This window comes from Amblyomma mixtum, chromosome 1, assembly GCF_055824585.1.
Source record: "Amblyomma mixtum isolate Tamu chromosome 1, ASM5582458v1, whole genome shotgun sequence".
Classification (NCBI taxonomy): domain Eukaryota; kingdom Metazoa; phylum Arthropoda; class Arachnida; order Ixodida; family Ixodidae; genus Amblyomma; species Amblyomma mixtum.
Window position 1 is genome coordinate 189264481 of NC_143012.1, and position 25847 is coordinate 189290327.

The window sequence follows — 25847 nt, forward strand, 5'->3', positions numbered from 1 at the left end:
AGATTCTACTGTGAGGGGCATTTGGCGCTGCACTCCTGATTTGTAGCCGAATGTAAACATATAAATTATTTGCACACACTAGGAAGCACTGGATGATCGACTGCTCTTTGTGACGATATTTAGAGCAAGAAATAGGAAAACGAGCTGGCAAACGAAAAGGAAATTCAGCGAAGCAGGCGCTTTGTTTTCTGTTTATTTTGTTTTCTTCGCTTGTTAGTCGCTGTTTGTCGTGTGTTTCATGAAACTTCCAAGAGTTCACACGAAGCACTCATGAAGGCATATGTGTTTGAAATGATGAACATGGGAATTTATCCGAGACATATCTGAGATTACGCGTGCTCCTGTGAGCCTTGTATCGGTTGGTGTGTGCTACATAGAAAATACATTTGGGGAAGATAGGCATTTTTAGGGGACACATTTGTGGCAAGTATGTGTTAATACACAACATGTATTTCTACAAGCCATGTTTATGGCACAGCTCCAGTTTAGCAGATATAAATTCTTACTACTTACGATTTAATACTTGAGAGATCTTTTGACAGCGTGTGCTATGGTAAATTCCTTGCAAGTATGCGCAATGTCAGCAAAAGTCCAAGTTTCATATTTCCTTAAACCTTTGCTGCTGCACGGCACATCCTAAAAATTAACGATATCGTCATAGAAAAAAACAGCCTCATCCACCCTTCCGAGGAGAAGATAACTATTACAGGGTAAATTTCTTTGGTGTGCGTGTGTGCAGATAACATGACGTCGAGTACAACTTTTCTCAAGCACACCCTGAGCGGTTGGATTCATGACGAGCAGCGATCTCGTCTTGCAGTGTGTTTACGTTGGGGGAAGTACAGAAGTGAGTTATGAGACGCAAGGCACTAATGCGACAAGTGCCTTGTCCAGACAGTCGCCGAGATGCGAGTAGCTAAGCGATGCACAAGCTGAATGTCAAAAAAGGGCAAAAAGAAATGACGGGCGCGGAGGCGACTCTTATCAGCGGTGAAATCACGTGCGCGGGAGCATAAGCGGCCTTCAACTCACGCTCCCTCTGTGGAAGGACGACCACTCAGCAATGTCCGGCCCATGAGCATTTTGATCCAGTGATTTTTTTCTCTTGCTTCAGCGGACGTTCACATTGCCGTTGAGGTCAAGGCTGACACGTGTTTGTGCCACTTGAGCCAGACTTCGAAGGGTTGTTGAGAAACTAACGATATTTGTTTCTCTTTCGCTTCGTTTCTGGGGTCGTAGAGGGTTTAGCCAGACGTTGAACGCTTTCCTTGTAGTCTATGCGTGTAACTGAGCAACTCGGAGGAAAGCTGGAGTAGGCTCTGCCACACAGTGCTTAATGCATCAGGAAAGTTACGCGCACGGAGACTGATTCGCAGATCCTTTTAAGTCGATATTTTTTTTCCCTTCTCGCTGAAAGATGCTGTGAACTAGACCGGTATGGTGTGTCAAAAATTCTGTATTTACAATATGATGTGTATTACGAATGACTGTCATTTCTTATGTTACTCAAAGCGGTTTTTGCGTGTCTGTGTGTGCGTGCGGTTCCAACGGAATACGTGCACTCAATGCTAAACGCAGTGTACAGAGGGCAAAACGCTTCTCTAGAACACGTTCCAAGCGTGTTTCGGGATGAACACGTGATATCTAGCGATAACATTTGGTTAAAAATTCTCTCAATGTAAGCATGGGCAGGTAAACTAATAGGATTTAATCGTCATTTTTTGCCTTCCTGGTCGCAGCTGCTTTGGGATCTGCTGAACACACAGTTCGGACGTTGTAGGCATGTGTTTTGCCCTCTGTACAGTGATATAGATAATATTTTGCTAGAGGCAGGTGTTTTAGAAAATAAGTATTTGCGCACGGCTAGTAATATCATTTCCATGTAATGCCTGACAGCATATGACGCTATGCATGCACCATTCGAGAGGATAAATACCAGCTGACTGCTTAGCGAAGTCGCGGAGCAGTATTTCTTTTTGTTTTCCAGGAACCGCATTCTGGAAAATTCTATCCATGAGACGAGAAATGTAAATTATGCGCTTGACAAAAGGAAAACTTTCAGCAAGACTTTGTCCTCAGTCTTGTTCCAGTGTTTTGACCCGTCAAACCCAGCGTAATTAGATATGAAAAAAAAACGTTGTTAACATAGCCCAGTGTTATATCATGAGTAGATGACAGAAAATGCCAGTTCTACGAATCCGCGACACTAACGCGAAGCCCTCAAAGCTACCGCGACTCAAAAAGTTGGTTAAATTTTCTTTTTCTGCGATTTTCTTGTGATTGCAAGGTAACACTTTAGTGTATTTGGAAAGAAGCACTGAAGTACCTTAGTTATACCTACGAAATACGTGTTCCTATAGTCCATTTCTCGTCATTAACGACATCTACGGGGAAAGGCCTTCCAGGGCATTACCGCGCGGCATGTGGCGGTTCACTGCTGTCAGGACTCTAAAGAAGGCAACATTTGATCCTAGAGGGAAGTTAAAACCAGGATCATTATGAAAACAACAGCGCGAAGAAGACGGGGACAACAGCGGAGACGACAAAACGAGCGCTAATTGGTTTGGTTTGGTTTTACGGTGTTTAACGTCCAAAGAGACTAAGGCTATGAGAGACGCCGTAGAGGAGGGCTCAGGAAATTTCGACCACCTGGTGTTCTTTAACGTGCACTGACATCGCACAGCACACGGGCCTCTAGAATTTCTCCTCCAAAGAAATTCAACCACCGCGGCCGGGATCGAACCCGCGTCTTTCAGGTCAGCAGCCGAGCGCCGTAACCACTGAGCCACCACGGCGGCCAAAACGAGCACTGAATCTCACATAACTTTATTTAACTTTAAATGTAATTTATACGCAAGAACGTATGAAAAATTGCGTGTATGGAAAAGGAAGAAAGAGTATAGTCGTAGGTAACAAACAACAAACAATCCACTGAGCCCTCAGCTTGTGTCGAGGAATGCGCGATTTTTATCTGTAAGAACTATTGTGGCCTTCCTGGTGCACTTTCCCCGGTTTTTTTAAATATGTAATGATTCCATAACTTGCGGCGTGGTCTTATCCCTCTGTTCATACAGTGCTATTGCTGTGTTGAAAAAGGGTGAGCACCCGCTGCACGTGAGACAGTGCTTGACAATGTGGGAATCCGGGTCGTTTGCTTTTCGGCATGTTAATTTTTAACCCCACTGTTCTGCTCTGCCTGTCTAACTCATTGATAACGCTTTGAAGTTCATGTCCTGAGTGGCTTAGCCGTGACTTAGTGGTGACTCAGTGATCGGCTCAATGGGTTGTTTTCTGTGACCATACTTTTCCTTCCTTTTCCTTAGAAGCAATTTTTCCAGGCGCTCATGCGCATAAATTGCGTTTCAAGTCAAATAAAATTAGTTCAGAGTCATCGCACGTTTTGTCGTCTTCACTGTTCTCCCCGTCTTCTTCGCTTGGTTGTGTTCATAATGAACCGGCTCCAACTCGCCCAACTCGCTCTCCTTCTAAAACCACGAACTCAGAGAACACACCACAGTTTGCTTTAGCTCAGTTTACCAAGCACTTCATTTGAAAATAGACCTCGTTTTGTTGACGTGCTCTTTTTTAAGTTTTAGCGAACATTTCACAAGCTACCTCTACTTCTTACGAGTGTAACCTGTAATTGAGCCATACACGCTTTTCTGACGGGCTTCTTATGCCATATTGTTTGGTTCAGTTGCATGTTCTTTAAAATGGAGCACAGCACCACTCGTAGCTTGCGAAACACAGGGGGCATAGCATCAGCATTGTTCGCAAGAAGGAATGCAGATCCCTACAAATGGCGACAAAAACTACCGCCTTTGACGTAGAGCGTGCGCCTGCGATGCGTCCCGACAGTTTCTAGGTCACCTCGCCCGTGACCGGAGTGGGCGAGGAAGCATGCGGCCGCGCAGTGCAGGCAGCCACTCTCCCGTTTAGAGGTTGAAGATGGCAAGGAGGAAATCCGCTTTCACCCCCCGAGCTCACGCGAACAAACGACGGGAGCCATTTCACAAAGTTAGGCGCGGGCTGCCACTGGGGCAACGAAGACTTTGGCCTGTTATCATTCGCATAGTCGGTACGCAAGATATACGAAGCGCTGCGAGTGCCCCGCATGCGCCCCTTCCCCAAGCTGCACGTGCCTCTCTTTCACTACTTTCCAGAAACACCGGCCTGACACGGGGGTTACATTTATCCGTCGCCATATTCCTGTTTTTACTCCGAAAACTGCAATAAACTGAGAAATTCTAGGAAGGCTGCCAGTCATGTAAACTCAAGGAAGGCAAGAGGCTGTCCGTGAGAAGGCCGGCGTCGTTGTTCACCCTCTCTCCTACGTAGCAACCTGTTTAGACGAGGTCGGTCGCGGGACCTTCCTTCTGGCGTGGCTTCTTATAGTGCGTGTATTTCCTCCTCTCTCAACGGCACTGCCGCTTTCACTCTCGGAGGGCGGCTATTCGGCGGCCACCCGAGGTGACATGCGTGCGTGTCGTCGTGCCTGAAGGCGCTTCTCTGTCCGGCTTCGCACAATGTCGGGCGTTTACACCAAGAAATGCGTGGATGCCGTGTTGGACACCGCCGAAGAAGCGCTGCCGTTCAAGCTGCAGCGGATAGGCGAAGTGCGAAGAGACAGGATTTGTGATGCAAAACTATCGAAAAATTGACTATCCCTAGTATCGATAGTTCTTTTGAAACTATCGATTATGTAAAAAAAACTATTGATCGTGCTACTATCCATAGACTATCGATAGTATTACTGTCGATACTGTTGCTGTCGATAGTTTTACTCGAGATAGTATCGCTATTGATAGCAAGACTATCGATAGTGACAATGTCGATGGTAAGACTATTGATAGTAACAATATTGATATTATGTTATTGTTGCCCAGCGATATATCCAAACATTTGCGATACCTGATTGGTTTCGCGGTCTCATGAGGCTTAACGTCCCAGAGAGACTCAAGCTATGAGGGAAGCCGTAGTGGAGGTCTCCGGGCAAATTTCGACCGGCTGTGGTTCTTTAACGTTCACTGGATGAAAGAACAAGCCCTGGGATAGATCAGAAAGATACCTGGAACTGCACCCGATGAAAGAACAAACAGCACAAGTTATGCTGGCTTACACGACGCTATCGTGCACTGCAGATGTCGTCTTGCTGAAGCAACCGCTGCAGAAATGTTTTTCGCGCACATACTTCGCAACTAGGACATTCGCACGCTAACATTTTAGCCAGCAACTTTACGTAGGGAACGCCTGCAGAGCTCGGTGACGCGTAGGCTGAGGAAACGGGCCAGTCCCGTCAGTTACTTATACCATCACCTCCATACCACACACTCGGGAAACCAAGTCTAGGATGCAGTAGGTACGCGTGGTTCATTTTATGGAATCGATTGTGGTATAAATAACAAGTATCGATACGGCTATCGATAGTACTATCAATGGAACTATTGAAGGTACTATCGATAGTGCTATCTATACGACTATCGAAAGTACTAACTACCGATAGTACTATCGATAGTCTTTTTTACCATCGATAGTTCGATAGTGACTCAACTATCGATAGTATCGATAGTACTATCGATAGTTTTGCATCACTAGAAAGGATGCTCTGGACAGGCTCACCAAACTCCTGGAAGGTGAGGTGCGGACGCAACTCTCCTGCAGTGCGGAAAAAGGCGCTGATTCGTAATTAAAAGTTGACTCCTGTGCTAGTTGAGTTCGTGGGCATCATAGTTGTGCTGCAAACAAGACACACACCACGTCGTTGTCCGCCTCTTTTCTGTTATGCCGATTTTGCGCTATTAACATGACTAGTAGGATTATTTTGCATGCAGGCTCGAAGCGTAGAATGGGTAGGTTAAACAAGCGGCACTATGTATGATTAAGATATTTAGCGTAAAAATTTTACATTTTACAGCGCTATGCTCTTGCGCGAACAAGAAAAATCTCGGGAGCCGGCGCCGCAAACTTGTTTTCCTCGCGGTTTTCCTCAGAGAAATTATTGAGCAGTAGTGTATGAACGCGCAGTAGAGCGTAGAGAACAAAACAACTGGAATAACTTTTTTGTCAGTGTTTTGTTACGTCACAGCTTGTGACTGCGGTTTTTGAAAATGCTCGACTTGCTTTGAGTTACGGAAACAACCGCAAAGGGATAGTGTGGAAAATTCTACCAAATTTTATATCTACTAATTGTAAATTCCGTGGCTCTGTCTACGTATGTTGATGGTTGTCCTATATAAATGTACAAATGCCTAAAAACTGCGTTTAAAATTATTTCCCGCCAGTTCATTCAAACACTTGACGTCGGCATCCACAATGACCACGAGCTCATTTTTAATGACGACGTAACTTAGAGTGGGTTCTGCCCCCAAAAGCCAATCGGCAAACTAAGTTTTCTTGTGAAATTGGCGGTGATAATGACGCTTGTATTTTTTTGCCTCGTTTAGCTTATAATACCCCCGTTTTAAGTCGAAATAGCGGTTTATCGCTGCAAGACTATAAATTACAGATGCAGATCCACTGGGATTACTCCTCAGTGCTCTTTTAATGGTCTTTTACGGTATGCCATGCACACCAAGTACCGCCGATCTGGCACGCGGGGACGATCCCTAAGTGATAAGAGAATTGATGCAAGGAAAATCCCTAGCAGCACGATTCCTGCATAAAATAGAGAAAGAACTCGACGGCAGTAATCTCACGGCGAAAGCTTTCTAGACGGCCCTGAAACATGTGTTCCGAGAATTTCGCGGTCGTGCGCGATGAATACTCAAACCAACGCTTCTCTGCTTTAGAGTTTTGAATGTCATCTAATCTTTCTCTTGAATAAACAGCGCGAACGAAGACGAGCACAAAAGACAAGGAAACGGACGACACAGCGCTGACACAGTCCGTTTCCTTGCCTTTTGTGCTCTTCTTCGTTCGCGTTGTTTATTCAAGATGCTTAACCAGCTAGCCCGCCAAAACGTGTTAATCTTTCTCGTCATGCAATGCATACATGATTGTATCACTGGCGATAACGGCATCCTCAGCCACCTTGATAATGCAGTTTTAAGCTGATTTAAAATCACCTGAAGCTCGACGTATCACTTTGATGCAGGCAACGAAAATGGGAAATATTTTCGTATAGACGTGCGTCAGTTGTTTATAGTACTGCACTCGAAGCCTTCTCCGACATATTTAAGAAATGTCCAAGTGGCAACCGCCACGAATGCGAGCGGCCTGCTGGAAGATAAATCACCGGGAAATCTTGCCCTAAGACAGCAAAACAGGCGAATACTTCTTTCGTACGCCTAGTGCATCTGTAGCACAAGAGTTTGACATTTATAATTGATTTATCGTTGGTGCTTGAGCGTTCCTTCGCCGGTTTACCTTCTTAATGGATTGCGCAGTCAACGCAGTTCACGAAAATTAATTGCGCTAGGATTATGTTTCTTTTAAAAGATGGTAAGTTCTTATACTTACGCACGACAGGAACCACTCGCCACGAAATGCTGGAAGGTCATGACCTCTGTCTGAAGTTCTTGTTGCGCGGGCATTACAAGGTTAATCCGCGGTCGCCAATAGAGCGGGGTTATCAACTTGACCACTTGTTTGCTCCTTAATTTCGTTCACTACGAACGGATAGGAAACAACTTATGTAAGAAGACTTGTTTGCACATATGTTGCCATGCTCTGGGCAGCTAGCGCCAATTGTCCTGCGAAGTTAGCGCACATCACGTAGCTGTTCTCTTGTTGAGGCGCAAGCGATGCGTTTTATGCATTCTACATGTGTCGGTAATTCTGAACGTTGTGCGGTGGAGCAGGAAATTGAACAGGAGAAAAAAAGAGAATGGTTTCAGGACGACAAAACCTGCTGCCATACAATTAAACATATTTTGGCCGCTGATAGCGTCCTTAATGTTTCAGGCGACACACTTTTGAACTTTTCAAGTACTTGCGCGAAGTTGTTAAAGACATGTATTTTTGATACGTAATCTTTGCTATTAGACTGCTTCAAGTGGTAGTTAACTTAAAGTGCGGGCACTCAGACCTGATTTTGAGAATTAATAGTTAAGAAGAGTATATTGCAAACAACGAAATCACAACAATGTTGAGAAGTAGGATTACCGGGCCTAGATTTTTTTTTCTTGGGAGGAGAGGTGAGAGGTGTACTATGAACCTCTTTTTCACTAGTACCTCTGCATTTTCTGCCGAGTGAAACAAAATTTTTCTGAAGTTGCACTTTTTCTTGCACATTTTCGCTGTATAGAGGGTTGTAGTTTCGCAATTATTTAAACAGGGAATCAAATATTCTGCTATTCAATTTAGTGATCGTATCATATAGTACAGATTTATAATTATTACAAGCGAATCGAATATGCTGTGGTGCTTTCTAATAGATTTGTGATAATCGGCGCGAAATTTGAATACGAAAATGCAGTCCACTCCGACACCTTACGGCATGCTGCTCCAATCAGACCTCGTATGATGGAGGCTGCGGCTCCGTGACACGCTGCATTCGTGTGGCGTCTTCCATAATGTTTATACACATATAGCCTCTAAGTTTGGTCGTCCCGGCAGTGCCCCAGAGGCTCAGCAAATTTTGCTTAGATACCCGAACTCGGAGGCCGTAGATCCATACGTAGCTTCAGCCCTTGTCTTCTAATGAAATGTGGCGCAAGTTTCTTGGCGGGTAGTCATTCGTAGGAAATGGTAATTTTTCAATACGCCGGACCTGACCATTGTTGAAAGAAAAAACTGGTAATGGCACAAGAAACAAGGACATGGAAAGCACAATAATTAGGAATACCAACACCAAAACGAATAAATTCACAAAAACAGTCGAAAACTTTGCAAGTAAACACCAAGATATGAACTACAACATCACCATTCGTAGAAACATTGAACGGGTACGATGGCAGAAGGCTATTAATAAAACAAAGCTCATGCGAAAAAAAAAGGAACACAGCTAAATACCCAATATTCAAAACGAAGTGAACCAAATCAGGCTATGGTAAACCATATTGTAATACAAAAGTGTCCTAAACTCATCAACGTCCTTTGCAGCTACAATATGTGGTGGTAGGTGGTTCCACTCCGACGATGTTTTTGGAATAAAGGAATTTATGCAGGATGTTGTCCAGCAACGAGGAACGCCAACTTTCCGTGAGTGATCGATGCGGGATGAAACATATGTTGGTGTTGTGATCAATGCATCTTAAAGAGTAGAGTTCATGCTGTAAATTAAAAAAAAGACAGACACAGACGGGACACTTTTCTGCGCAGAGCAAGAGGGGTTAACGATAAACTATTTTTTATTTCTGTGACACTGGAAGCACGATCATAGTTGCACACAATAAAACGCGCTGCTCTATTCTGTACAGCTTCTAGGGCGTTGATAAGTGTGTTAGTGAAAGGGTCCCATACAGAGTTAGCGTATTCTAATTTTGAGCGCACAAGTGACTTATACAAAAGACGCTTGACAGGGGTTGGTGCTAAGTAAAAATTGCGCTTAAGGTATCCAAGCATGCGGTTAGCGGAAGCTATGATAGAGCTGACGTGTGCTTTCCAAGTTAGATCTGATGTTAGAATGACGCCGAGATATTTATAAGATTCCACGGGTGTTAGCAATGAAGTATAAATAGTGTAGGCAACGGGACTGGAACTTTCGCGACGGGAAAAGCGCATTACTTTGCATTTAGTCGTATTAAGAGTCATTTGCCATTGTGAACACCAGTTAGAGATATTGGTTAGGTCTGCCTGAAGTAATTCAACGCCATTCATATTTTTTATGTAAGATACCTATTGTAAGATACCTTTACATAGGTATATGATCGTCATATTTAGGCCAAAGGATTTGGGACACGCCTTATCAGTAGGGGTTTGAGGTGTAATAGATGTTGTCAGTTTATTTATTTACACTTCATTACATCTGCTGCATCGGTAATGAAACATACAGAAATATGTTCCGCCGGGGAACATCCTCTTAAAGAGCGAACAAGGATGATTTCATACGTTAAGCAACGAACTATAAATATGAGAACGAGAAAGTAACACACGCTTACCAAATATTGAACAGCAGCTGTAGAAATTCCAGTGTGAAAATGCATACGCGCGTTTAACTTTAAAAGGAAATATCTGAAGCTGAAAAATAATCAAAAATGCAACAAAATCCATAACCTGACATATGATGTATAATTTAAATGAAAAAAAATAGAGACGAAGAGGAACGAACATTGTAGCAATTAAACAAATAAAAATATGGACATATTTCAGCAGCTAAGATTGGAACATAAACAATTCTAAAAGAGAACTCAGAGGACGATGAGCAGTGAGTTTATTTGACGACTGCGGGGACTGAATTCCATAGCGAGATGGCAGAGAAACAGTGTCCGTTTTCCTCAATTCTTTCTAAGTTTTGGTAGCAAACTATTATGCAAATTATTATGGTGTCACTTGTATCAAATACCTGCATTGAGTGAAGACGGTTCAGGTTAAGTTTACTGCTGTAAGCGCCAAAAATAAGCAAAGCGGACATCAGATATAGATGCGATGACAATGGTAAAATGCCATGGTTATATAACAAATGCGGAACGGAAACTCAAACGTTAATGGATATATTTAGGCGAATGGCGGTATTCTGAAGATGGTGAAGACCTTAAAGTACCCCACGATGATAATTGTTATGGAAGGTGAATGTGTACAGAAGCATAGTATAGTGAGTGTATAATTTATGGCGCAATATAATGCAGAGTTTTAATTAGTACACAGATGCCAAAAAATTCGAGAGCGATAGCTGTATTCAATGCAAAACTCGAGATTCAAGTCTGTAATTGTCTTTCGACCTTCCGCCATGCTCAAGGTGATACCTTCTAAGTCAAGCCATTGCTGCACGAGTGCTATATCGATGGATAGCCTGTAAGTCGATTACAATCGCGGTGTACTAATTACGCGCAGTAATTAAATAATTCAGACCAAAAATTAAACTTTGCGCTACAATGCCGTCATATATCGCTGGGTAGCTTATGTAGAATACAATTCCATTGCTCTAATTGCAAGGCTTAATTGATTTAAGTTAATTAGTTAATTGTGACAAAAATGAAACTTTATGCTACAATGTCGAGCCATATATAGTTGTAAAGGCCTCGAGGCATAGAATCCGAAAAATATGTATCATCCTACAGCTATCGCTCGATGTTGGGTGTAAGCTGGGATAAACCCCTATAATTTTTGTCATAAGAAACATAGTCTGTATATCAAACTTCAAGTATTTATCCAGGATGACGCAAAGAGAGGTAACCGGCTCTGAATGTCAATAATATGTGCGCCAAAGGTGAGGCATAGGGGCAAATAGTTTATCGCAAAAATAAAAGGTTTTGAAGTTTATCTTTGACACGTTGCCATGGCACCAGATGACATTGTTGTTAGCCATTCATTAATTTATTCCTTATATTAGACATGTAGCTTTATTTATCGCCTGTGGCACCGCTTGCTTCGAGAATAGAGAGAATACAACTTCTCCACAAAGCTGCACGCATTGTCTTCATCATGTATAGGCCATGGTTAACATTTGCTTGTATTTGTAACACCGTTTGGTAATGCCTAATGTTTCTCAGTGAAAGAAAAAAGCATGTGCTCTCTGCGGGCTTTGGTCCTTCGTGCTTTCACATGAAGTGAGGTTGAGTCGTTACCACCTCTCAGCTTAACGGAGCCTTAGATCGATGCGCATTGGCGTTTCGTACTTCTTTTCATCCGTAAGCACCTTGTTCAGGGTGAAATTCATTTGCAGAAAAGGTGGTGTGGTTCATACCCAAAAATGCTGATTTACAAGAAAGCGAATAAAGAGTGAACTAGCAATCAGCCTCTCCCTGCTAATCGAGGTCAGAAGGTTTATGTCTCAAACGCCTGCGCATTAAAGATCCCCAAAGGGAAACAATAAGGAAACACTGAAGCGCACTGTAGTGGTTGCGCCAGACCACACATTATTTTAACTCTGCTATCCCCATCGTTGTAAACTGGCGTCACCCGGGCCTTGTTAACGCATTATAAACGTGTTGTTCTATGCATCTGCAGGCGCGGACTGAAGTAAACCGAGCGCGCCGCGCTAGAAAGAACTAAAAACAACTGCGTGTCAGCGCCGTCAATCCGAATCGGACGGAAGCTCAAAATCGCCGCGCGCATGTGCACGCCCTTAACCAGCGTCACCCTCCCACTGCTCCACATGTCTCGCATTGGGCCGGTATCAGTGTCGCACTATAATGGTCATGGTCGGTTGGTTGCACCCTTTGTTGCGAGCGGGCATTTCGGAACGCGCAGACCGCGGCCTTGATGCCGCGGAGCCGGCGGGGTGACTCTACCATTCTGCTACTTCATCTTACACGGCTTTAGGCGCGTTTTCACCGAATATAGCCCGCGTGCTGCGAAGTTTTATGCTATTCGGGACTCATCTGCGTCTCGCTACCGACCAAACATGCTCAAAACACTCAATCTCCCACCGCAGTTTAGGATTCGGTTAATATAGTTACTTTTGGTTTTTGGCCTTGCCCCTACGAGGCACCGATGCAGCGGCAATGCATGCACTCTCCGTGTCTGTCCTGCAGCACATGACGCCTACACTGGAACTGCAGTTTCTAGTTGCTCAGCTTCAAGTGAGAAAAAGAAAAACGCCGCTCCTGGCGCTTTTTTCAGCGCGATCGAGCGTCGGAAGAATAGTGACCGCTGCTGCTGGGTTGCAGCACGTATGTTATAGAAGTGACCGACGTCTAAGTGTTACCGGTAGCTGTGAAGTAATATATCTCGGACAGAGGAGTTACGATAGCTGGCTGGCGTCTGCAGAGGCTCATTCTCTGATTTGTGGCCGCTCACGCGTACGTATACGCCGGATTTCACACGCCCGGCACAGAAGAGTGACGTACCGCTGCCGCGGTATTCTCTCGAGGAAGTGAGACAGAGGCTGCTTGTAGTCACCCTAATATCCGAAGGCACACGATAGATGTTTAATCGAACATTGCTCCGCACATAACAGCGCGCTGCGTATCGCGCTTTCTCGGCGGTGATAAGCTAAGACGATAAGAGCAGGTTCCAGTATAGGGACGGTGTGCTTCAAGACACGGGGTGCACGCATTGGTGCTGCGTTGGCGCCTCGCGGAGGAAAAGGCGAATCATCACTAAATGAACCCGAAACGGTGGCAGTACGTAGTGTTTCGAGCACATTTGGCGGCTGGCGAGACGCAGATGAGTCCCAGGCACAACAAAAGTTTGAAACGCGTGGGTTATTCGCAGCGTAAACGCGCCTCCAGCTGTCTCAGCGAGACGAAGCAGCTTAATGGCACAGCCGTCCACGCGGGCTCTGCCTTATGAAGGCAGCAGCGGTCTGTCCATTCTGAAATTCCCGCTTGCTACACAGGGAGCGAGATAGAAGCAGTCCGAATGCGAGGCAAGTAGAGCAATGAGAGGGTCGCGCTGGCTAGGGGCGTGAACATGCGCGTGGCTATTGAGCTTTCGCCTGGCTCGGCTAGGCGGCGCTGACACGAAGTTCAATCTTGTGCTGCGACGCGTTGTGTTGTGCCATACTCAAGCCTGGATCTCCAATTCGAGGAGCCGGTACTGGTATAACAAAATAACCCGTGCTGATAGTGTGTCCAGAAAACACTACTCGTGCAAAATACAAGTTTAAACACAACGGTGCAGAAGATGTTAGAATTTGTGTAATAAGGTTCTTGGCTACTTTTTGTGGCATTCGAATTCGAATTAAAATAGAACGAGCCGTCCGAATCAAAACCGGTGAGTCTCAAGCATCCTTATGGTAATCTGGAAAATCTGTGGTGCTTCCGCACTGCACCACCATAATGCAAGAGTAAAACAACAAAACCACAAGAATAAAGTGATTTGAATGTAGTTGAACTGACCCCACGCTGCAGAGCCTAAAAAAAAAACTACTTATTCACTCCTACCTTGAACTGCAGCGGAACCGGAACTCAACGCCAATAAGGATGTCAGTTTCCTGCTGCGGTTCCTGCGAGTCCGTAAATATGACGTGGACGCGACGTTGCAAACCATCCGCAACTAATACAGCAACCGATCAGGCTGCGTGTCCATCTACCACGGCTTCCTCCCGTGGAAGGCACCGCCCCCCCCCCCCCCCCCTGGTCGCAAGTTGGTAATGGTCCTGCCCGAGAGAGATGACCGCAGGCGCCCATCATCCTCTCTAAACCAGGCAATTAGCGCGTTCCAGTGCAGAATAACTAAGCACGTCTGACGGACCACGTCAACACCCTGTGTCCATAGCCAGTGCCTATCGCTAACACTGTCATCACCGGGTGGGGTGCGTGGTCACAACAAGACGGGACCTAGCCCATTGAAACGCTTCTCAAGAAAACCCCTAAATTAAGGCATGGCGTGGAATCCTGCTCGCCAGAGCAGTAGGAGCCGCAACAGTTATGACAAAGCCGCCGGAGGTGACGCTTCACATAAGTCCTGTTGTAGGAGGCTCACCAATGCAGCTGATGTGTAGCATTGTAGTCTGAAAGCTGTACGTATGTGGCAGGTCATATCCACAGAGGTGCGGCTTGCCCAGCTTAGAGGGAACACTTTCGGGAAGCTGCTCGTAAGCACCCTGGGCGATCAGATGCTCAAGTCAGGACCAACTTACTTCTCACCACATATACAGGGTGTTTCACCTAAGACTTTCTGCAATTTTTAAAAATAAGCTATTTGAATTAAATGCGCGCTTTTTCTGGCATAGCATTGTCAGTGGTGTAGTACATCATAATGCAGCTAAGACGTGCTAACTAGCAGGCTTGTTAACCAATATTTAATAGTTAACTTTTAAACTATTACCGTTGGGCTCCTTAATTATTGAGAGGCATGTAGCCCACCGTAAGTGATGTCCATATCCGTTTTTAGAATTTCGAGAACGCGATTATCCTCGGCGCTGTAGCCCAGCAAATTTTGGCTATTTCGACGAGTTACGTGCACTGGAGAGGTTGTTTTGCCTGCAAGCTTCTCAAACCGCATGTATTTTGGCGCGATGTAGGCGAAATTTGTTGGGCCACAGCGCCGAGGATAACCGCGTTCTTGAAATTCTAAAAACGGATATGGACATTACTTACGGTGGGCTGCATGCCTCTCAATAATTAAGTAACCCAACGGTAATAGTTTAAAAGTTAACTATTAAATATTGGTTAACAAGCCTGCTAGTTAGCACGTCTTAGCTGCATTATGATGTACTACACCACTGACAATGCTATGCCAGAAGAATCGCGCATCTAATTCAAATAGCTTATTTTTAAAAATTGCAGAAAGTCTTAGGTGAAACACCCTAAATACGCCCAGAGCAGAACTAGAAAAGCACGAAGTGGAGCAGATAGCGTGGATGAAACGCATTATCAGAGGCCCAATCCCTATTCTATTCCATTTTCCCTATTTTTTTTAAATTTAGGTGTCTGGATGCCCGACGAGCTGCCTTACGTATATCTCCAGTGTACATGGCCAATCTACGCTGGAACACATAGCAGCAGACCCAGCCACGCAGATTCTAGGAGTGGTGCTGTTGGTGGACTACGCCGAATTCTCCGCTGATAAGATTGTGTCGCTCAGCATCGGGCTCATCTGAAGAGCACTGGAATACATTCAGGTGCGGATCTGGATTTTAGTTATGTCGCTTCGACAGCTAGTATACCAGACAGACAGTGACAGAACAAGGTTGTGTACAATTACGAAAAAAAAAACGCAGCCTGCCGCGTAAAGTACGTCCTAAGGCATGGCTCAATTGACGACCAGGCAATCATTTTGACATAGTAGGCGCTATTCCCGAGATGCCGCTCTCTCCGTGCCGGCATCTGCGCTAATCGTACGGGAAAGCACAGAGGCGTTAAGGGCGAAAATATTACAAAACAATTTTAGCGGCTACGAGACGTTTGAGCGTTTTGGGCGTGACAGCCGCGCCTAATGTGGCCATACCGACTACGAAAACCTGGTGGCGCTTGTGAGGTATTCAGCGCGATTACAACAGAATAATGGCAACCACGTAAGGACAATCTGGGAAAAGTTTGCAGTTAACAATGCATCAGATGTACGCTATAAATCAGAAAGCTACGTAGGTGCCTCCTATTCGGAATCATGGGCACATTTTTTTTTTCTTCGGAGGTCTCTTAAAGCATTCTTGTGCTCCATACTGAACACTGAAACAGAAGTTAAAAACTTTTGAGAATAACCTGCATATATAAAATTCGCCTTGCGCTTGATAAGTGAATACACCTACAGCCAACATCTCGTTATTAGCTTCCCCGCCGAACAAGAAACTGTGTGCAAGCAGCCAGTCGTGCTTGTAGGATAACGTAATTTGTTTTTGAATGTTAAACATTTTTGAAGTGCGAAAATGAAAGCTTTTGCAACTATGAAACTTGATATTGCCACGTATCATTGTAGTGTTTGTTCGTTCACGTTCAAGGCTGCAGGAAAGGGTTGTTATCACTTTTGTTCGTGACGCGAGAAGCGACCAGACTAATCTCGATTGATCGCAGCCATGAAAGGCTGCATCAAGGTTTTTCTAGATTACTGTAGATGATCTTGTCCTGTTATCTGGAAGTTTCCTTGCCGCCCTTAAATTGAGCGATGCCGCGAGCGGCGGACATTCGTAGATCGACGATTGACGAGCACGCTTGTTGCTTACGCCGCCACCGAGTGATTTAGTTCTTTATTTGGGCTGACTTGCGCCCGCAAAAGAACTAAATCACTCGGTGGCGGCGTAAGCAACAAGCGTGCTCGTCAATCGTCGATCTACGAATGTCCGCCGCTCGCGGCATCGCTCAATTTAAAGGCCGCAAGGAAACTTCCAGATAACAGGAGAAGTGGCCGTCACTACAGTGGCCGTCAGTGACTGCAGTGGCCGTCACTACAACGTGACAATATCTAAACCGGCTTGTCATGAATGGCCGAGTTTACGGCACAAATATTAGGCAGAAAAGACGCGTTCCAGTGTAATTTTGCTATTTGCGAGACAATTGCTATTGCATATTAAATGCACCTGCGCTCCCCAATAACGAGTTTTTCTCTATTTAAGGACTGCATGCCGATGAGGATGAAGGCTGTGCACATTGTCAGGCAACCTTGTGCTTTCGACCTCTTCTTCGCACTCATAAAGCCATTAATAAAGACTAAGTCAGCCGAAATGTTAAGCCTAGAGTCCTTCTGATTATATTTGGATTTCACAGAGTTATATCGGTCCGTCTGAGTTGCATTACAGAAGAAAATACCGATCAATACGGCAGCATTTACACGTTTCGCATGAAATTTTCTGGACTTCACGTGTCTGTAAACAAGTTTGCATAGCTCTCAATTCGTGTCGCATTTTCTATTTTTACGAGAAATTTACTAATCGGAACAAATACCTCGAAATGTGCTGAAAAAAGCTTTAAGATTGGCAACTGCAGTGGTTCCTGTCAATTTATTCCGCTTTTGGACGACGAGAGAACGCTGCAGGGACAGTTTGTACTGCTGGTACTTTTGAAAGGAGTGAGCCGCTAAACATAAAACGAAGCGATGAAATGTCCTCACTGCTTTCTTTCCTAGGGCTTGAACTCTTAACGTTCACTGGTGCAGCCCAGTTTCCAAACAAAGTTCCAAATGAGAGCGCACATGCAAACGCAAAGCTAGCTTTCTTCTATGAACATCCTGGTAAGAGTTCTCTCGCCAACAAATAAAGTTTAAGGTGGTAGTAGGACGTGCTGTAGGACGACTACTAGGCGCATTTTCTGATTTTGGACACCCGTATGTAGTACACCTCCGTTAAACTGCAGAGCCCAATGGATTTCCTAATGAGGCCTATTGTATGCCTTGTTTGCATTATAAGCGACCATTACCTCTCAAAAGATAAATGGCTTCGCGTCCTCAATCCTCCCAAGCTTTGGACTGATAGATGGGCTAAGGAGCCCTGCTAAAGAGCTTAGAAGCGAACCTCTTGGACTGTACACTTTTGACGGAGGCTGTACGTCCCGGAAACATGCTTTGTGACAGGAGGCCCACCTGCCCACCGGTTTGTGGGCAACCTGTGCACCTTGCAGGCATTCCCCTGGTTGAAGGCCTTGATGGTAAGTGCCTCCTAGTAAAGTACTTTAGGCCAGTTGTCTTTAGCAGGTAAGGACCTTAAGTGTCCACCGTAATTATCGCAAGATATTCCGCGCTTAACCATGCTCAACACTAAGCTAAATTTTTGCTTCGAAGAAAAACGTGCAATATTTTTGTTATTAATTTTGCTTTAACGAATTCAGTCTCGCATTTGTAGGTATCGATTGATGAATCTTTTGTGCGTGTTTTTCAAGGTGTCCTGCTTTGCCTTACAGAACACAGATTAAAATAATTCATGGTGAGCATGGAGGGAAGAGGGGAAGGGTTCTGGGCATAGAGCGCAAGCAGGAGTTGGGAAGGACGGATGATAGTGGGCTAGGGTAAGGGGTGAGGAGAAAGTGTGTGACTCTAGTCTGCGCCAGAGTGTTGCGTGTTTGTTATCTTCGGAGGGGTGGGGCGGGGGCAGAGGTGGCGTGAGGCTCTGTATGCCTGCGTCAGATCGCTGAATGAGTGCATGCGCACCTTCGTAAATCGCCGATTCGAAGCCACCTGGGCCCGGTTTAAAGAACCTGGGGCTAAAAGGCTGCGACCTCGTTCCCGGGATTCCCGGAGTGCTCAAGCACCCATATCAGCTCCACTCGGCGGGGTGGGGGTGCATAGAAAGTGCAATGGCGGCTTCCTCTGAAGAATTGTGGAGGTGTCTGGAGGGAGTGGTAGTGTGAGGAGAGTTAATGAAGAGGGTGATGAAGCGACAGCAGCTTGCGGTGGACTACTCGGGTGGGTATAGTGCTCCTAATTCGCTTCATTCACGTTTCTACAGTCATGACTTTCCATACAGTTTACAATGTTGGTCTGGTTGAAAGCACAGCTCTTCACTTCATAATTAAACTATTTTATAAATATTATGTTGAGTAACCAGATTCTAAAGTGCGTTTCGAAACCTCCAAGGGTTCGTACTCTGTTTTCCAACTCTGGATACCTTAAAAGCGAGTAAAGCCATATCTCTGCTCTTAAGGTAGAAAGTAGTACACCTGTGGAAAGTAGTAATGACACATTAGGGTCCACTTGCGTGCTTCGAAGTATTGGTGCCAATATTGTCAGCAATCGTGTGTAATTGCAGTGTTCCAGGTGGTTTCATACGATTTCTCATTCCATAGCTTGTATGTGCTTGTAAAGTCGGAGGCTAGCTGGGCACAGGGATTCGAACAAACGGCATATATGTCTTCAATCCACCACTGACTGCTTACGTTTTCCTCAAAACGAGGTTGAAGTATCCAACGAAATGAGACATTTACTGCGCCGTTTCTTTTCAACAAAAAAGAAATTCTTATAGTGTGACGCAACCGCTCGTCTTAGACCGCTGCGGATGGTGTCATGATCTCTGGTTCCATATAGCATACGTCCGTTAGTGAGGTTGGAGACTATGTCGAGACAGATAGACGAATCTAAAGTGCGATAGTTTCACTCGCATCTTTGTGGAATCAGCGTTCGGAGGCGCCTTCGACTACTTTCCCCACTCCGGCATGCGCCCTATACCCAGAACCCTTCGCCGCTTCCCTCCACATCCTTTCCCTCCGCCATTTGGACCCTCCCCCGCGCGGTACCTAGAGAACCTCAGCACCTGGGAGGACTGGGAGACCCTGCTGCGCTCGGAGACCCGGCCGTGATGATCATCGCCACCGGCCAGGCTGCTACTGTTACGGGCCTCAGGAACATAAACAGTTCAGTGCAGTGGGGTCGTGCGGGGACCCTGGGGCATACCTCGAATTCCTCTTCAAATAGCTTCTCTCTTTCTCCGCAGGTAGTACATGACAATTAATTTGATATCACTTCGAACATTCTACGTCAAACCGGTGGGGCCCAAATTTTATGTAAATGGTGGTGCCGGGGGAGGGGGCCAGTTGAGGGTTGCGTGGGGTCCCACCTCGATGATCGCTATACTGGCACATATATAACGCATCGCAGTTATCGCTAGCAGTTAATGCGCTACAGGCCCACTGTTGCTATCTGATATAGTGTGTATTTGACCTTCGCATCCTTGACAAAGTTTTGCATAAAGAGCTGACGCTCTTAAATGCACTATGCAGGCGCCATACCGTATGAAGAATATAACATTAAAGATGATTCCGGCAATACAATTTAGCCGCCAGCCTGAACTGTCCGCTGCGAAATTTCGGCACATTTAACCAAACTACATTCGTCACGTGAGCTGAATTCTAGTAAATCACTGTATTATTGTTGCGACTGAGAGGAGGATGAAAAGAAAAGTGCACGGGCCTGCCGACTGCCTCGAGGTGGTGGTGGTGGTGGAAAACATTTATTTACAGATAAACTTCGGGAGGTGAGGTATGAGCTGACCCAAAGGGGGCCAGCCCTCACAAGTACTAGGTGGAGGTCCCTAGTTCGGGACCCCAGTGGCGTCGGCCGCTGCCCGGGCTCGCGCGACCAGGGCCCGTTGGGCCTGCAGGTCAGAGCAGCCGAGCAGGGTCGCCTCCCAGTCCTCCCGGGTTGGGTTGGGGTGAGGGGGGATAGCAGGGTTGGAGGGGCAGGCCCACACCAAGTGGTAGATGTCCGAAGACTTCTCCGCACAGTGCGGACAGCTGCCAGAGAAAGAAGGGTCAAAGTGTTTTAGAGCTGCCGGGCACAGCAAAGTATTTGTATATAGGCGAAGCAGAAGCCGCTCCTCCGCCTTTGAGAGACCTTTACACGGGCGGGGATAAAGACTATGGCCAGATTTATAAAGTAAAGAAATGTCTTTAAACGAGTAAGCTGGAGAGAATTCGAGTTCCTGATCGTCGGGGTCGGAGGGGAATGTCCGGTGAGAGAGCGCGCGGGCGGCGGCGTCAGCTGCCGCATTTCCCTCAAGGCCCATGTGAGCAGGAGCCCAAACGATACGCCGGTGAGCGGGGTCCCCGGTATAGACGCTGTTTTGGAGAATGCGGTAGGCTAGATACGGTACCCAGCCCTGCTCGACGTTCTGACATGCCCCTCGCGAGTCGGAAATAATTGTTTTTGAATTGGAATGAGATGCAGCCAAAGCAATGCCTCGAGCCGAGCCGAGCCGGCACCGCTGCCACGTGCAGATAGTGGAGAGATAAAATATGAGGTAAGAGTGAAAGCGACGCGCGTCGCAACCATCGCGTCCGCCGAAGCGAAAACGCTGGCTGAAACAACAGACACCCGAAGATCTCGCCGCACTCATTCCTAATATCACGAATTTCCATACGGTTTGCAAATGATGGTTTGCTTAACAGGAGAAGTCTTGGCTTCGAAAACAATTGTTCTCAAATATAGATATAGGCATAGCGATTGCCATATTACGTTTAACAGTCTGCAAAATTTATAATTGATTCTCAAGTTGACCTTCCCTAAACGAGAGTAAAGGCTTATGGCTGCCCTTGAGGGACTAGCTGACGCTGGGCAACACGTCCTTACACAGGTAAGGCGTAATTGTTCATTAATGTCCACATGCGTGCGGCTGAGCGGCTATAGAGGCAGACAGGAAAGCACATAATAAAATTCACTGGGACTTAAGACTACTTGCATGCTGTGAAGGCGAAACAATTAGTGTGTCATCGCTAGTGTTAGACCTGGTTACAACGATGATTCCACAAATCCTGGATCCAGAAAGGTCCGACCGAAACAATGGATACTCGGTTCAAATACGTGCCGTGAAGAACCGTCAATCTAGGCTAGAAGATATATATGTGCAACAAGAACTCGCACGACCCCACCCGGAAGCCTGCACGACACACGGTTGCGTCACAATTCGCATACGAAAATTGGGTCTTCAAGAATGAAATGGCACAGTAGCTGTCTCAAACCACTGCGGACACGTCAACGGCACCTTAATAGAAGAGGTAGTCGGTGAATGCATAAAATTGAACACGCAGTGTCATCGATTCGGATACCTCTCGCAGAATAGCCTCCACCTCGACTTGAACTTGTAAGCTCCATTCACTGGGAAATCGTTTGTCACCATCCCGAACACCCATACGACTAACCGTCGCTCACAACTTTGTACGAAGAAAAAGAGAAAATCTGTATTATCCGCAATTCGGGGCATGACACTGGGTCCGCGCAAAACTACACTGCACTCACGTGTTCAGGTTCCTAAGGTCCATAACACTGGCAGCCCGGCCGGTAACGATAGTCTAAAATGGCCGCGTCCTCCGAGTGCAGTGGGGTTTCCCAGTCCTCCCAGGTCTAGAGGTTCTCTAGGCCCCGTGAGAGAGAGTTGGCCGGACAGAGGGAGATGAGGTGGATTCAAGATGCGAAAGGTTCTTGGCATAGGGTGCAGGCAGGAGTGGGAAAGAAGGGATGATAATGGGCTAGTTAAGGGGTGAGGGGAGAATAGGGCTATAGTCTGCGCCAGAGTGTTGTGTGGTTTTCAAGGGAGGTTGTAAGGAGATAGCGCCACCCAGCGGCGTTCGTGAGGAGAAGACAAAGCACGAGGAGCGCGTGCGGAGGGGAACGCGGGGCAGGTCGAAGAGGATTACGGGGCAGAGAAGAGAAGAGCGCGGTGGGCGACGGACGTGGATGAGTTCTGCTGGCTCCCCGAGTTCCGGGCTTGGGCCTTAGCCGCAGACGTCCGGGCCACCAGACCTGGACTTCCATCGTCGAGAGCCTCAACCACCAGGCCCAGGCGCTACTCTTCTCCGTCCATCCGTCAGCCGCTCCACACAGGCCGCTTCTGGCGCCTACGTGACTTTTCCGGGATACCAGACCTGGAAACCGTGCCGGGAGCCCACAGACGCCGACGCTGCGGTAGCGTCGCATCAACATTGGAACGCCCAGAGACTCCCTGACTGCCCGACACCCAGCCAGTCCTCCCCGCACGTTGCTCGAACAAGAGACAAGTAGTGTGACTTTCCTCTTTGACTTTCTTTTTCCTGTATTTTCCGTAAGCATTTTGTTCTGTTCCCCCGTGTGTTTTTCCCGTGTGTTGTTGCGTTGCTCTCTTGTTCTTTTCCTTTTTCCCCCCTCATGTTGAAATTGGTTTCCTTTCCGATAAAAGCCGCCTCGTTTATTGTTTGTACTTTTGTGTTTGTTTAAAATAAGACCTGCAATCACACAGATCCTCACAGAGGTGTGGGGCGAGGACTAGAACTAGCGCGAGGCTCTCGAGGCCTGCGTCACCTCGCGAAATGATTGCATGCTCACCTTCGTGAATCCCTGATACAAGGCCACCTCAGCCAGGTATAAAGAACCACTGGTTAAAAGGTTGGTGACCTCGTTTCCGGTATTCCTGGAGTGCGCAAGCCCCCATATCAGCTCCACTTGGCGAGATGGGGATGCATCGGGCAAGCCCAATATGCGAAAAGCAGGGATAATGACTCAGTTGGTTTCTTTTTTTTAGGGAAGGTAATGGCGCAGTATCTGTCTTGCATATCTTGCAGACACCCGAACCGCGCCGTAAGGGAAGGGAGGAAGGTGGCAGTGAAAGAAGAGAGAAAGAGGGGCTGTAGTTGAGGTCTGTGGGATAAATTTCAACCACATGGGCACCTTTAACGTTCGCTGACAACTGACATCGCACATCCTCACGCGAAATTTAGAATCGCAGTTTTAGAATCACTTAAAATGTACCGGGCTTCCGTGTGGGTGATAGCAAGTGCAATGGCGGCTTCCTCTGCAGCCTCTGGGGAGGTGTCTGGAGGGAGAGGTAGTGTGAGGAGGGCAGATGAAGAGCAGTCCACCATAGCTGCTGTCGCTTCATAACCCGTGCAGGCAGCGTCCACCCAAACGGCGTCCAGCTCGGAGCCGAACGCTCGATGGAGTGCCTTCGCACGGGCTCTGCGCAGCTGCTCATGGTACAAGGGGTGCATATTCATTTGGGGCGGCCTGATGAGCACCTTGCGGGTAATGGGTCGAGGGACGCTGAGCAGGGTTGGATCGTGGGCCGGTATTACATCTCTGAGGTAGTCCTGGATATGCTGGCCTGCGGAGGTTTGTGTGAGCTTGATGTAGTCGGCCTGCCGGTGAGTCTCCACGAGTTCCCCGATCTTGTGGTGGAGGCCCAGGCCTAGTAATGTGTGTTTGGGTGTGTTGTGGGGAAGATGAATACGACCTTCAGTGCCTTGTAGATCAAATCATCCAAACCATTGATGCCGTGTTTGGATAGTTGTAGGAATTCCGTAGTGTAGAGCGCGCGGCTGAGGATAAATGCATAGATGAGACGACAGAGGTCGCGCTCCTTCATGCCTCTATGGTGGCGAGAAACGGATGAGGTGCGATATCGCGCCTGTAACCTGCTTGAGTTTCATCAAGGTGGTGGTCTTTATGTATCGTTATGGATGTGCTGACCCAATACACAGAGGGTATAAACATCTGGTACCGGGTTCTTATTCAGTTCAAATGCAATGGGGGACCGGTGGTTCTTCGGCTGGCTAAGGAGTACCTCGGACTTCTCTTTGAACAAGACAGTCCGACGCTGCGTGCGTAATTTTGGGTGAGGGTGGCTGCTTCCTGTAAGGTTTTCTCTAAGCGGCCTGCACTAACATGAGTGGTCCACAGGGTGATATCGTCGGCTTAAAGAGTGTGCTTTAGGTGGGGAATAGTTGCCAATTTTGGGAATGAGGGTGATGTTGAACAGGAGGGCGAAAGGATGGCCCATTGAGGGGTGCTGATACTCTGATGAGTGCAGGAGGCAGGGAGGGGAGCAGTGAGGGCTGAAATGTATCTCAGCTATGGGGTCAAAATGCTTGAATGCAGGCGCGCATGCGCGCACCCACATTCAGTGGAGACAGGGTTGCCACCTTCACCTGATGTTCAATGCGATCAAAAGCTTTAGGGAGATCCAACGCTGCCCTGGTGTGGCCGTTTCTGAAATCGAGTGCTGATACTGATGGCATGTTCTCTCGGGAAAACGTCATCACCAAAGGGTGCAGGCGGAGATGCAAAAAAATTAGAGACGTTCTTAATTCTCCTTATGTGTAGAAATGTGAAACCATTTCGAGATCTGTGGCCTCCTCAGTCACTTAGGAGGTCCCGTTTCAGTCATCGACTATGGGACCTCCTTCTGCATATCCATGTGTATTGAACAAATGATTGACTAACAAAAATTCTTATTCAGATTCTGAGGTAATTAATCGTTGATGGTAATTATTTGAGTAGTCAAATTATTATAAGTTATAATATATATTTCATTATCGATTAGCTTACTATGAATAAACAAGTATTATTATTTATCACTAATTAACTTGAAGTTCTTATCTTAGTTCATTTAGTCGTTAATTAATCGTATAATAATATTTTAATCGTGTATCAATCAATTTCATTATAACTTTTATTTTTCAATTCCGTTCAATTCTGTAGGAATCGAACAATTCAATTTATTGATTAGTTCTGAGTGATTAGCGATACTAACTGCCATATTTATTAATTAATATTTTTTATTAGTGGTTTGGTCACTTAAACTTTCCTTTCAATCATTATTAATAATTACAAATCATAATTACACCGCTACAAGATGATCTCTATTTCATGCGGGCACGCTCTGCCCACAGCGCGTGGTGAGACACCGACGTAGAGTGGGACTGTGCGGTGGTCCAGGGACCCAAGGGGGGTCTAAGAAACTTGCCATAATAAAGTTTTTCTCTCTCTCTCTCGTGTCCACGCCACTCATGAGGCAAAAAAAAACTTTCGCATTCAAGAACTGTTGCGCTAGACATTGATTAGGTTGGGGTGACCTAAAAGGAAATAAAAATAATAAGCCCCTAAACGCAGCACTAAAGACAACCCCACATGAAGAGCATGAGTAACGCTGAGCGAAAAGTACTCTCAGGTTTGAGGCGGCGTTTGCTATT

At 46.3% G+C, this 25847-nt stretch overlaps 1 pseudogene; it reads left to right on the forward strand.

Moving 5' to 3' along the window:
- The first annotated feature begins 4526 nt into the window (after window positions 1-4526).
- Window positions 4527-24068, forward strand: LOC149370287 (alpha-tocopherol transfer protein-like; annotated as a pseudogene).
- The last annotated feature ends 1779 nt before the right edge of the window (window positions 24069-25847 follow it).